The following is an 11,269-nucleotide window of genomic DNA, read 5'->3' as shown; positions in this document are numbered from 1 at the left end:
GATAGGTGGTAAGGCCACAGGTAAGGCCATTTCCAATTATTTCCTATCTGCTTCAAAAACAACCACTTCCTACCTCCCTGACTCTGAACATCATATCCACCTAGACTGCCAAAATGTGAACGGCCTGTAGCAGAAATATTAAAATTTAAAGCTCTACAGGATGTGAGTGTGGAGGCTGGGATCTATGGTGGGGCTTGGATATTATGTGTTCCTTGATCCAAAGATTACACACTGGGATTTAAAAAAAAAATCTGTAAAGAGTTTAATGCAAAAGCAGAACATGAGATGGAATGAGAAGAAAGACAAAGAGAAGAAAAGAAAGAAAGAAGAGCAGAGGGAGGGAAGAGAGGGAAGAAGGCAGGCACCTGCAAGGGGGATACAGTTTCACAACTTGCCTGGAACTCCTCACCTTGAACACAGTAACACTGCCACCTAGAGGCTGAGATCTGCTTCCCTTGACTTGAACACCACTGTGCAAGATTTGTGTATATTCCTTCAGGAGGCTTACAAAAGGGGAAAGTCAATTGTGGAAGGGGACAGGGAAGGGAGGGTATTGCCAAAAATTTTAGCATCTAACCATATCAAGGTGGGTAGTATTTATTAAGTGGCTACTTTTCAGCAAGGACTGAGCAGTGTTAGGAATATAAACACAGATATGATTCTACTTTCTCTGCTCACAGATCTCAGTCTAGAGAGAGGAGACAAACACACACATAAAACATGAAGAATGGGAATTACTTTCAATGTAGAAATTCATCATGCACATGATGAAGTAAAGGAGAGATTAATTCTGACCAAAGAAATTGGGAGAAGACTATGATCTAGCCAGAACTCAAGGAAACAAAGAAATTGGAATCTGGACATCACAGGGAAATCAAACACCAAGTAGAGCATGACATCTAGAAAATGCACTGTGGATGCTCACTGTGGCTGGGTTGCTGTGCAGACATGAGCTATAGGAAAAGGAGCAATGAGGATCAGAAGACAGAATTGGTTTAAATTGTCCCTGACTCTGAACGGGAGGCTACAAGAATTTTCAAGGGAACAAGAACAGGGTTTTGTAAGTTTCATTCAGAGATGCCCAAGACTGGGAGGAGAGGCTGGCAATTAGCAGATACTCAATTACAAATTGTGTAATAAGTGACAGGACGCCCATTGTCTTAGTTAAGACTTCACTGCTATAAAGAGACACCATGACCACTGCAACTCTTAATAAAGGAAAACATTTAATTGGCTTACAGTTTCAGAGGTTTAGTTCATTGTCATCATGATGGGAAGCATGTCAGAATATAGGTCAGTGTGGTGATAGAGACAAAGCCAAAGTTCTACACCTTGACTGTCAGGTAACAAGAGACTATCTTCACACTGGGAAGGGCTTGAGCATAGTAGACCTCAAAGCCTGCCCTGAGAATGACACACTTCCTCCAGGAAGGCCACACCTACTCCAAAAAGGCCACACCTCCTAATAGTGCCACTCCCCATGGGTCAAGCATTGAAACACGAGAGTCTCTGAAGGCTATACCTATTCAAACCACCATATTCTACCCCCTGGCTTTCATAGACTTGTAGCTATAACATAATGCAAATACATTTGATCCAACTTCAAAAGTCTCCATTTCTATCACAGTCTCAACAATGTTTAAAAGTTCAACGTCTCTTAGAGATTCTTGCAATCTCTTAACTGTAAAATCAAGGAGCAGATCTCATACTTCCAACATATCGTGGCACAGGATATACATTACCATTCCAAAACAGGGAAGAGAACACAGTGGGGAAATACTGGACCAAAGCAACACCAAAAACCATCTGGACTCACTTCAACTTCTGCATCTTTGTGTCTGATGTCAAAATACTCTTCAGATCTCCAACTCCTTTCAGATTTATTGACTGCAACACACACTTTCTCTTGGGCGGGTTCAACTCCTTGTTGTCAGTTTCCCTCAGTAGGTATTCCATGGTTCTGGCATCTCTAACCTCTTGAGGTCTCCAAGGCAATCCAGGCTTCACCTTCACAGCTACTTCATACAATGGCCTCTCTGGGCCTTCATGCAGGGACACCTCTGCCACATGCTTAGCCTCAGTGACTTACCTTAACAAGAAGGGAGACTATAATCCTTTTCTTCTATTCTTGACCCTAAAGCCAGAAGGACAAGGTCAAAGCTGCCAAATTCTGCTGCTTGCTGGGGCTGTAACATGACCCTCTTGTTCAATTACATCTTCACCAGCTTTCTGTTTCCAATGGTTTCCTTCACTACTTAAGTGTAGTTGTTCTGGAACTTCCTCTGCAGACCAGGGTGACCTTAAGGTCAGAAATCTGCATTGCTCTGCCTCCTGAATGTTAGGCATGTGCTACCACACCTGGACCTATACTCTTCTTTATTTCTTTTCATAAGATGGAAGCTTAGCTGGGTTGGATCTTGCCCCAAGGTCACAACTCCCTTAATTCCATTTAATAGCTTTCATTTATTTACCTCCTTGAACACAGGATTTAGCTCCATTCCACTTCCTGGTGCTCTTTTAATCCTTGAACCATACATTTTGTATTTTTCCTTTTTAAGCTTGCTCCATTTCATCAAAACACTCTTCAGAAGAGTGAACCACAGAACAGAATCTATACTAGGCTGTTTTGATATTTCCTTTCCTAATACAATTACTCTAAATCTCTTCAACTTAGCCTTAGTCAGACTCTTCAGGCAAGGGCAAAAGGTCATCACATTCTTCACTAAAATACCACAAGAATGACCTCTAGGCAACATACTAAAATTCTATCCTCAGCAGCACCGTCTTCCATGTTCCTACTAAAATGGCTCATTAACCCTCACTTAAAGTGTTGAACTGATTTTCTAATCCAAAGTCCCAGAATCCACATTCCTCCAAACAAAAACATGGCCAGACCTATCACAGAAATACTCCAGTCCCTGGTATCACCTTCTGTATTCGTTGGGGTTTCATTGCTATAAAGAGACATCATGACCACAGCAACTCTTAATAAAGGAAAGCATTTAATTGGGGCTGGCTTACAGTTTCAAAGGTTCAGTCCATTATCATCATGACAGGAAGCATGGCAGCGTCCAGGCCAGCATAGAGCTGGAGGTAAGAGTTCTACAACTTGATCAGCAGGCAGCAGAAGGAGCTTGTCTTCCATACAGGGCAGAGCTTGAGCATAGAAAACCTCAAAGCCCACTCCCACAGTGACACACTTCCTCCAGGAAAGTCACACCTACCTATGCCAGCAAGGCCACACCTCCCAATAGTGTCACTCCCCATGGGCCAAGCATTCAAATACATGCGTCTATGGGTATCATACCTATTCACCACACCTAAGAAAGGTTTAGAGAAAGAGTAACTTGGTATGTTGTGGGGTTGGGTTTTTTTAGTAATATGAGAAAAATCTGTAGAAACAGAAAATGAAGTGCTAGAAAGACATCATTAAAAATGCATTGCCAAAGTCTAGTTGAACAAGAGTCTAGCCCAAGGCACGGTGAGGAGGAAAATGGGAAGGCTTGGATGGCCACGCAATAAGGTTAACAAAACCTAGTCAGGGATGGGGCTACATGCAGACATAGAACCAGAGGTTGATGACAGGTGTCTTTCTCAGTCACTCACCGGTTTTTTGAAACAGAGTCTCTCACTGAAGCTGCCTCACCAATTCAGGTAAAAGGCGGGTCACAAAACCTTGGTGAGCATGGGTTATAGGAGCTAAGTGATTTTCCTCTGTCTCTAGGTGAGAGCTCAGAACTGAACTTGGGGACACACGCTTTCCCAGCAAGCAACTGGTTGACTGAACCAGCCCCAGTTGGGTCAAATCTGAAGAGATTCAGAGGGTGTGAGTTAAGCCCGAGTGGTGGCACTGGCTGAGATAGATGTGGAAAGAGCCACGGCTTGAAGTCGATAGTAAGTTTCATTTAAGAAATGAAGCCTCTAGTTTTCAAGAGTATAACTAAGTAGAGAATCGGCCAAACAGTTAAAGATACTGTGGGACTCAGGACTAAAGGGCACTGGCACGTACACACGCTGTACATATAAGGGCATGTGCACACTCACATGAGCTGACGGTTACTGTGTTTCTTCTCATCCTGGTGTTATGGTTAAGGCAAGCCTGTAACATTCTTGATATTAAATTTGGACTCTGCTTTGGTAGAGCCAGAAGACTGTAGAGGAACATCCTAGGTTTTCAAATCTGGAAAATGGGGACTGCTGTAAGATTTAACTGAGCAAACCTAGGAGATGCACCTAGCCTGCTTCCTAGAATAAATTCATACACAATAGCTATCAGAGTGCCACCTAACTGTGCATTTTACAAAGTAGTGGAAAGACTGTGAAAGTCAAATTCAAGTTCAAAACCAAGTTTGTCATCTGCATGACACTGAACAGGAAAACTGGCCTCAGTCTCATTGAATCAATTAAGAATGGGACTACCAGCAACCTCTACCTCAGGAGATAAAATGAGACACTGCCCACTCATTGGCTGAAAGTCAACTCGTATGTAGGCCAGATGATTTGGTAAATGGAAGAGCATAGTGGGAAGCCCTCTGGGTGTCGAGATACTGTGGTTCTAGGTAACCATGTATCTTCATGATGCCCCTCACCCCAAAGAATGAGAATCTTCTCTGGCCCCACTGAAGAAATCCCTCCCAGGTCACTTTTCCACATTCCAGACTGGCTTTCATCACAGAACGTTTCCTTTATTCTGTCTTCAATTGAGATTTAAAAAGAGATCTTTGAAACTCCCCAGCTGGTAGAACCACTAGGGAATCAAAGCCCATTTGTTCTCTCTTCTACATATTCCCCACATGGCCCACCAATCAAACTCACACTGTTAATCTGCATTGAAAGGAAATGGGTCATTATTTAAAGGAAACAAAGTGTGCCACTGCGGAGGAACAGGAACAAATAAGGTTATTCAACTTCGGACCCACGAAGAGTTCTTTTTGTTTATTCTTGGCCCTGCCAAATCCCTGTAGACCACACCTGTAATGAAAAGCCGAAAAATGGACAGCTGCTGGTTTCTGGCCTGTGGCTATCACCCCCGTACCGCACCGCATCTGTGTTTAGGCAGTCGGATGACCCCAGGCTCATTGGGCTGGGACTGAAGGAAGTGGAATATGATGTGACTTTCTTCAGCTTGAATTACAGCACAACACAGGGGGTCTTTTAATGACCAGCAAGCATTGAGCTTCAGTTTAATCCCTTTGAAAACTCAGAACCTACCATTGTGTGGGGGACAGAGTGGGTCTTTCGAGGGCTCTTCTGGGCTTCGCCTCCCTGGCAGTCAGTCCTCTCTGCTCTCAGAGCTGCCCTCTGGTGTGACACAGACTCCTAATCCTCTCCCTTGGTCCTGTCTTATCTGAACCCACAAGCCCTCGGTTCCTCAAGATGGCCTCATATGATATGTTCTGCTGCCCCACTCGTTTCTAAATGATAAAAAAAAAATAGATCTACAGAACACATCTGAAATCTCATTGTTACCTGGAAACCCAGAGGACTGCTGTGCATTAACCCTCCAATCCCATCCTCTCTGCTGTTGGCACCTTATGTTCTCAGCATTCCACTCCAAAAGGTTTTCTGTTCACAGATGTAGTAAGTTGCCACTTGCATTAATGTCCTGTCTTCCCAACACCTCCTTCCTACATCCTCTGATCTCCGGGGACTGGCGTCACATACCTGTGCTCAAGTCCCTGTTATAGCCACAACCACTTAATCACGTGGCCTGATTTAAAATGCATATACAACCTCAAGGTGATCTTTAATTTCCTCTACGGTCTCTGTATTTCATCTCTATCATCCTGCGTACCCCCTCCCCACCTACTGCCCAATCAGGGTTGTCTGTTGATCAGGGTTCTGTCGGAAAGCAGATAGCTCTAACATTAAAGGTTTAACAGCACAGAACCCATTCATGGGACCATTCATAGGGTGTGTCTAGCACCAGGAGAACTGTATCAAAGCTGCAGAAAGTGACTTCACAGAGATCAGAAACCAGTTAGAAGCCTTGCCTGTGCTAAACCAGAAGGGGCAAGGGATAAAAGCAGTGTTCAGCCATGCCCCGCCCCCGTACTGAGAGAAAGAGGAGCCTCGGGGAAGTGTGACTGGAGGACTGTAGCCTCTGCAGAGCCTTGGCCTGTGGGAGAATAATAGCAAGAGGACAAGGACTAGGCATCCCACCATTCTTACCCTGATGCCTTATCACGTTCCCAAGAGATCTCGGGGCAAGAAAGCAATCTATCCATAGATGTTGTATTCCTGAGACACCGAGAAGAGACAGGAAGAGATACAGTAGAGAGGCAGGGTGTACTGGCTGGTTTTGTTTGTCAACTTGACACAAGCTGGAGTTATCACAGAGAAAGGAGCCTCCCTTGAGGAAGTGCCTCCATGAGATCCAGCTGTAAGGCATTTTCTCAATTAGTAATCAAGGGTGGGAGGGCCCATTGTGGGTGGTACCATATCTGGGCTGGTAGACCTGGGTTCTATAAGAAAGCAACCTAAGCAAGCCAGGGGAAGCAAGCCAGTAGTAATTAGCACCCCTCCATGGCCTCTGCATCAGCTCCTGCCTCCAAGTTCCTGCCCTGTGTGAGCTCCTGTCCTGACTTCCTTTGGTGATGAACAGCAATGTGGAAATGTAAGCTGAATAAACCCTTTCCTCCCCAATTTGCTTCTTGGACATGATGTTGGTGCAGGAATAGAAACCCTGACTTAGACACAGGACACTGGGAGAATAAGATGCACACTGCCTCCTTCTACCCAGTCTTTAGGTAAGTGCTATAGCTAACATTTCCTATCTCACATAGTGTTGCCTGATCCTCCATCCATGTTCATACCCTCTGTCCTCAGGAGAGATTTGTCCATGATATTTGAGAGGCATTGAGAGAGGCATATCCTGTATGCCTTATGCCTAGTGACTTATTGAGTGGAATGACACAGAACAAAGACACAGACATGAGGCTCGTCCTACAGAAGGGAGTTCAAAAAGAATCCCACATATCCAAAACATGTTCTGTTCATTAAAAAGGAGAAACAGGGCTGGAGACGGAACTGTGCCCCACATGCAACTGAAATCTGTCCCACACACTGTCTCTTTGGGCGCCTTTCAGGCCTGGATGACATCTGCCCCACACCGTGCCTTCCTCAACAGCTCGCAGCCCTCATCTGGGAGCCAAGGTAAAACCCGCTAAAGAAACTGGGGCTTTAGAACCTGGGTCCTGTCGAGCATTGCCTCTGTCCAGCTGCCAGGCTTGTGAATTGATCAATGGAATAGTAAGACCAGCTCTGCGCTGAAAAATTCTTCTCACAATAAAGGCTTTCCTCCCCGTGCAGTTCTTGCCTTTTGTCAAGGAAAAGAAAAGAAGAATCAGCCCAGAGTGAATTCCTTGGAGTGGGAAGTTGGGAGGTAGCAGATGCAGGCGCGCACACAGTACATTTGTCTGAAGCCTGTACCCGCTGCACCAGGGAGGGAGGCCTCTGCCTCCAGGGCTCCAGGACCACCCTCACCTGGGGCTTAGTTCCCTTCCTTCCTTCCAGGAACAGAGAAGTTGTGTCTCTGTCTAAAGAAGATATAGGGTGCCAAGGAGGTTTCCGGTATGGTAATTGGGTCTACAGAGCTGATTGCACCCCGGTTACTGATCAAGAGAACATTCTCAGGGAGAAGAGTCGGGAAGCTGAGATACGTGATGAATAATAGTCTTCTCATCATCTTCTCATTTATGAAACATTCTCACTAAGTCTCCAAAGCTATAAGAGCATGGGTTCTAATCCTAGGTACCCGATGAATTATTTTGGAAGAGCTTAAGCAATTTGGGTCTTCTGTATGCCATCCTGCTAGGAGATCTAAGGAACTTAACCTATGTCGTAGTCACCCAGTGAGCACAGTACCTGGCACAGAGCAATAGTTCTCAAGAAAAATGAGCTGATGAGATGCATGTGTAATAGTGAGAGCCATGAGAAGGCAGAACACATATAGAGCACACTCTTGAAAACCTAGTGATAATAATCACTAACATTTTTTTTTTTTGGCAATTTACTTCACATTGGGCGCCCCTATGGTGCTGATGTGGATTATTGTCATTTGATCCTCTGAGTGGGTTCCATGTTCTAAAGCGGACACTAGAATGAAAGTTGGTTGCATTATTTGCCCAAGGTTCCTCAGCTGTTGAGTGCCAGAGCTTAGAATTGAAGATCGGCAATAACAAAACAAGCCAGAAGGTAAGCTCATAATTACAGTTGGTGAGAAAATGCTAGGGAGGAAATGAACAATCTGCAACAGCAGAACAGAGGGGCAAGGCCTCCTGGGAAGGTTGTGAGGGCCTCCAAGTCAAGGTAGAAAGCAAGAGAAGCCGTCAATCAGGCAAAGAGCCAGGGCGAGGATGCCAAGCAGAGGGAATAGCACACGAGTTAGTGCTGATGGGAGGGAGACACTGGAGTGTTCAAGAAACTGAAATGGGCCCAGAAACCAGCTGGAATGGTGTAAGGCAGGAGCAGAAGGGAGTGTTGGGAGTCTGAAGTACAGGCAAAGCCAAACAGTGGCAAAAACTCCAACCTATATGTTGTGTTTTATAAAAAAGGAGAACCCAGGGATATGTTTGGTAGAGGTGCAGTGTGGTGTGTGGGAAAGGGATGCCTCTGTGAGCCCGTGCTGAGGCATCTCCTCCCCCTGAGGTACCAGCCACACAACAGTATAGTACAGAATAGAGTTTATTCAGGGCATAGGAAGGGGAGTTGAGAGGGTAGTAGAGGCAGATAAAGGGGGAGAGAGAGAGACAGAGAGAGACAGAGAGAAGAAGAAGAGGAGGAGGAGAGAAGAGGAGAGGAGAGGAGACAGACAGACAGAGAGAGAGAGACAGAGAGAGGAGTAGAGGCCAACCATGAGCATGTAAACAGAGATGGGGGAGGGAAGTGGGGGGAGAAGGGACAGAGGGGGAAGAGAGGAAGAGGAGCAAGAGCAAGAGAGAGAGGAGGGAGCAAACAGCCCCTTTTATAGTAAGTCAGGCACACCTGGCTTTTGCCAGGTAACTGTGGGGCGGAGCCTAGAGGGAATGCCAACACTACATACAGCAGAAAGCTGCTAGAGGGCCTTAGTAAGAAGGGTCATCTGATCTGATTGGCTGATGGAGTGAGACATGAGTGAAAGCAGGGGCCCTTAGAGAATGACTGTAATAATATGGAGTGACTGATGCGAGAAAAGCATCATAATTGTCAAAGACAAGGACCATGTTTTGTGATCATTATGAAATAAAGACATGGTTCACCTCTCAAACAGGATAAGGCAAATAAAATTATTTTCATGCTTTTGTAGCATCACTATCATCATCATCATCATAATTATCACTGCCATTGCCAGCACTATTAGGTCACAGGCCATGGTAAGAGAGGTCCCAGGATTGTCATGACTCCACTCAGACTCCCAGATGAGTGGCCTACCATCAAAGTGAGAGCACCAAACCTCTGCTATAACACATACACAGATACCCAAAGAAAGCTAGCTATAGAAACCCAGAGAAAGAGGCTTACAAATAGCCCCAAGCAGCGTACGGAAGGATGAAGACTTAAAGCAATCATGGGAATTGCATGTTAGATACAACTGACTATATATCACACTTCTTTAGCCTATATTGCCCATCAGGGACTATCGGCATGCCCTGCCCTCCTTTTTCAAGGTCTGAATCTTTGATACATTACTACATAATATTGAGCTACTTATTCATTCATGATACACACAAAAAAATATTATTGAGTGAATCTGCTATACCACTGTATCGAGCATTGGGGAAATAGAAAGATAAATGAAATACCACCTCAAGGCTCTCGATTTCACAGTGAAGAGAACAATTATCATACAATACAACCGAAGTCAGCATAAAGGGGAGGAGAAGCAGCTGAGAAATTCTCAAGATTAGCCATTAACCCAGAGCCGGGGGCAGATTCTCAGAGAAGGAAAGTGGGGAAAGAGAAATGGGGTGGAGCTTGTACCAGAACAGAGAACCCTTTGGAGCATTAGGAAGAGTAAGGCATTCCCTGTGATTCAAGTGCCACAGCAAGGAGGAAGTAAGGGGACTTGGTGCAGGCCCAGTCAGGAAAAGCCTTTAGGCTACACTTGGAAATTAGGACATTTACCAGATCCCCTAGGGAACCATATTTTAAGACATGCATAATGGTCTTTTTCTTCATTTAGAATCATTCAGTGTTCAGAGCAACATAGAAGAAATGTCACTGAAGACAGCTTGGGCAAGATCCCTATAGTAACTCAGATAAGAAACAAAGAGAATGAGAGTCAACACAGATGCAGAGAGGGGAGGAGGGAGAGGAGGGGGAGGAGGATGGGAGACAACCAGAGAAGGCTTAGAGGATGCTGTGATCATTTCTACTCTGCAGGAAGACAGAAAGAAAAGGGTTATGTTTTGTACCTAAGGATCAGAAGTTAGGTCTTGTTTAAAGTGGTCTTGTGGGTAAGTTTTTACTAAACATGGTAAACAATGGGAAGACATGTGTTTGAGCGGAGAACTCATAAGATCATGGGCTGCAGTTTAAGAGAATATGCCCATAATACATGGGCTGCAATGGTTGAGGAAGAGCCAGTGGTGGGAAGGGGGGCAAGAAACGCTAGGATGTTACAATGATAGCATGCTAGGTAGGAAGAGTTACAAATACAGCTATGAACATCTGGGGAGTCAGATGCGAATGTAAGCAAGGGATATTAGTCACTTCACAGTTGCTGTGATAAAAATGCCCTGAGCAAAGTAACTTCATTAGGGAAGGAGGGGTTTATTTTGCTCACAGTCCAGATTATAATCTATCATGGGAGGGGGGGTCACAGGGGCAGAATCTTGAGGGAGTTGGTCTGTTGTGAAGACTCAAGGAAAGCTTGTACCCAGCCAAATGTCTCCTTTTCATACAGCCTGGGATCTCCCCCAGGGATGGTGTCACTGGAGTTTAGTATGGGTTCTTCTATCCCTCACAAGCATGACCAGAGAATAAATAATCCCTTATAGATGTGCCTCAAGGCTTGATTCCTAGAGGACCCCGGATCCTGTCAAGTTGACAACACAAAACCATCACATAAGGTCTTGAAGAGACTGGCCAAGAGTAAGGACAGCACATTAGGCTTGGTGAACAGGGAGTATCCTCTGCAATGGGGCCCTGCAGGAAAGAAACACCAAAGATCACCCCTAGGGGCAAAGAGCATGCATCCCAGGCTCTTAGCAACACTGTAGCCTAGTAAACCCGGCAAAAGTGAGTGGCGTGCATGCAACATGCTTTGGCCATGCCAATCGCTAAGGAC

The sequence above is a fragment of the Mus musculus genome, chromosome 1, assembly GCF_000001635.26.
Source record: "Mus musculus strain C57BL/6J chromosome 1, GRCm38.p6 C57BL/6J".
In the NCBI taxonomy this organism is placed as follows: Eukaryota; Metazoa; Chordata; class Mammalia; order Rodentia; family Muridae; genus Mus; species Mus musculus.
This window is presented reverse-complemented; position numbering follows the sequence as displayed.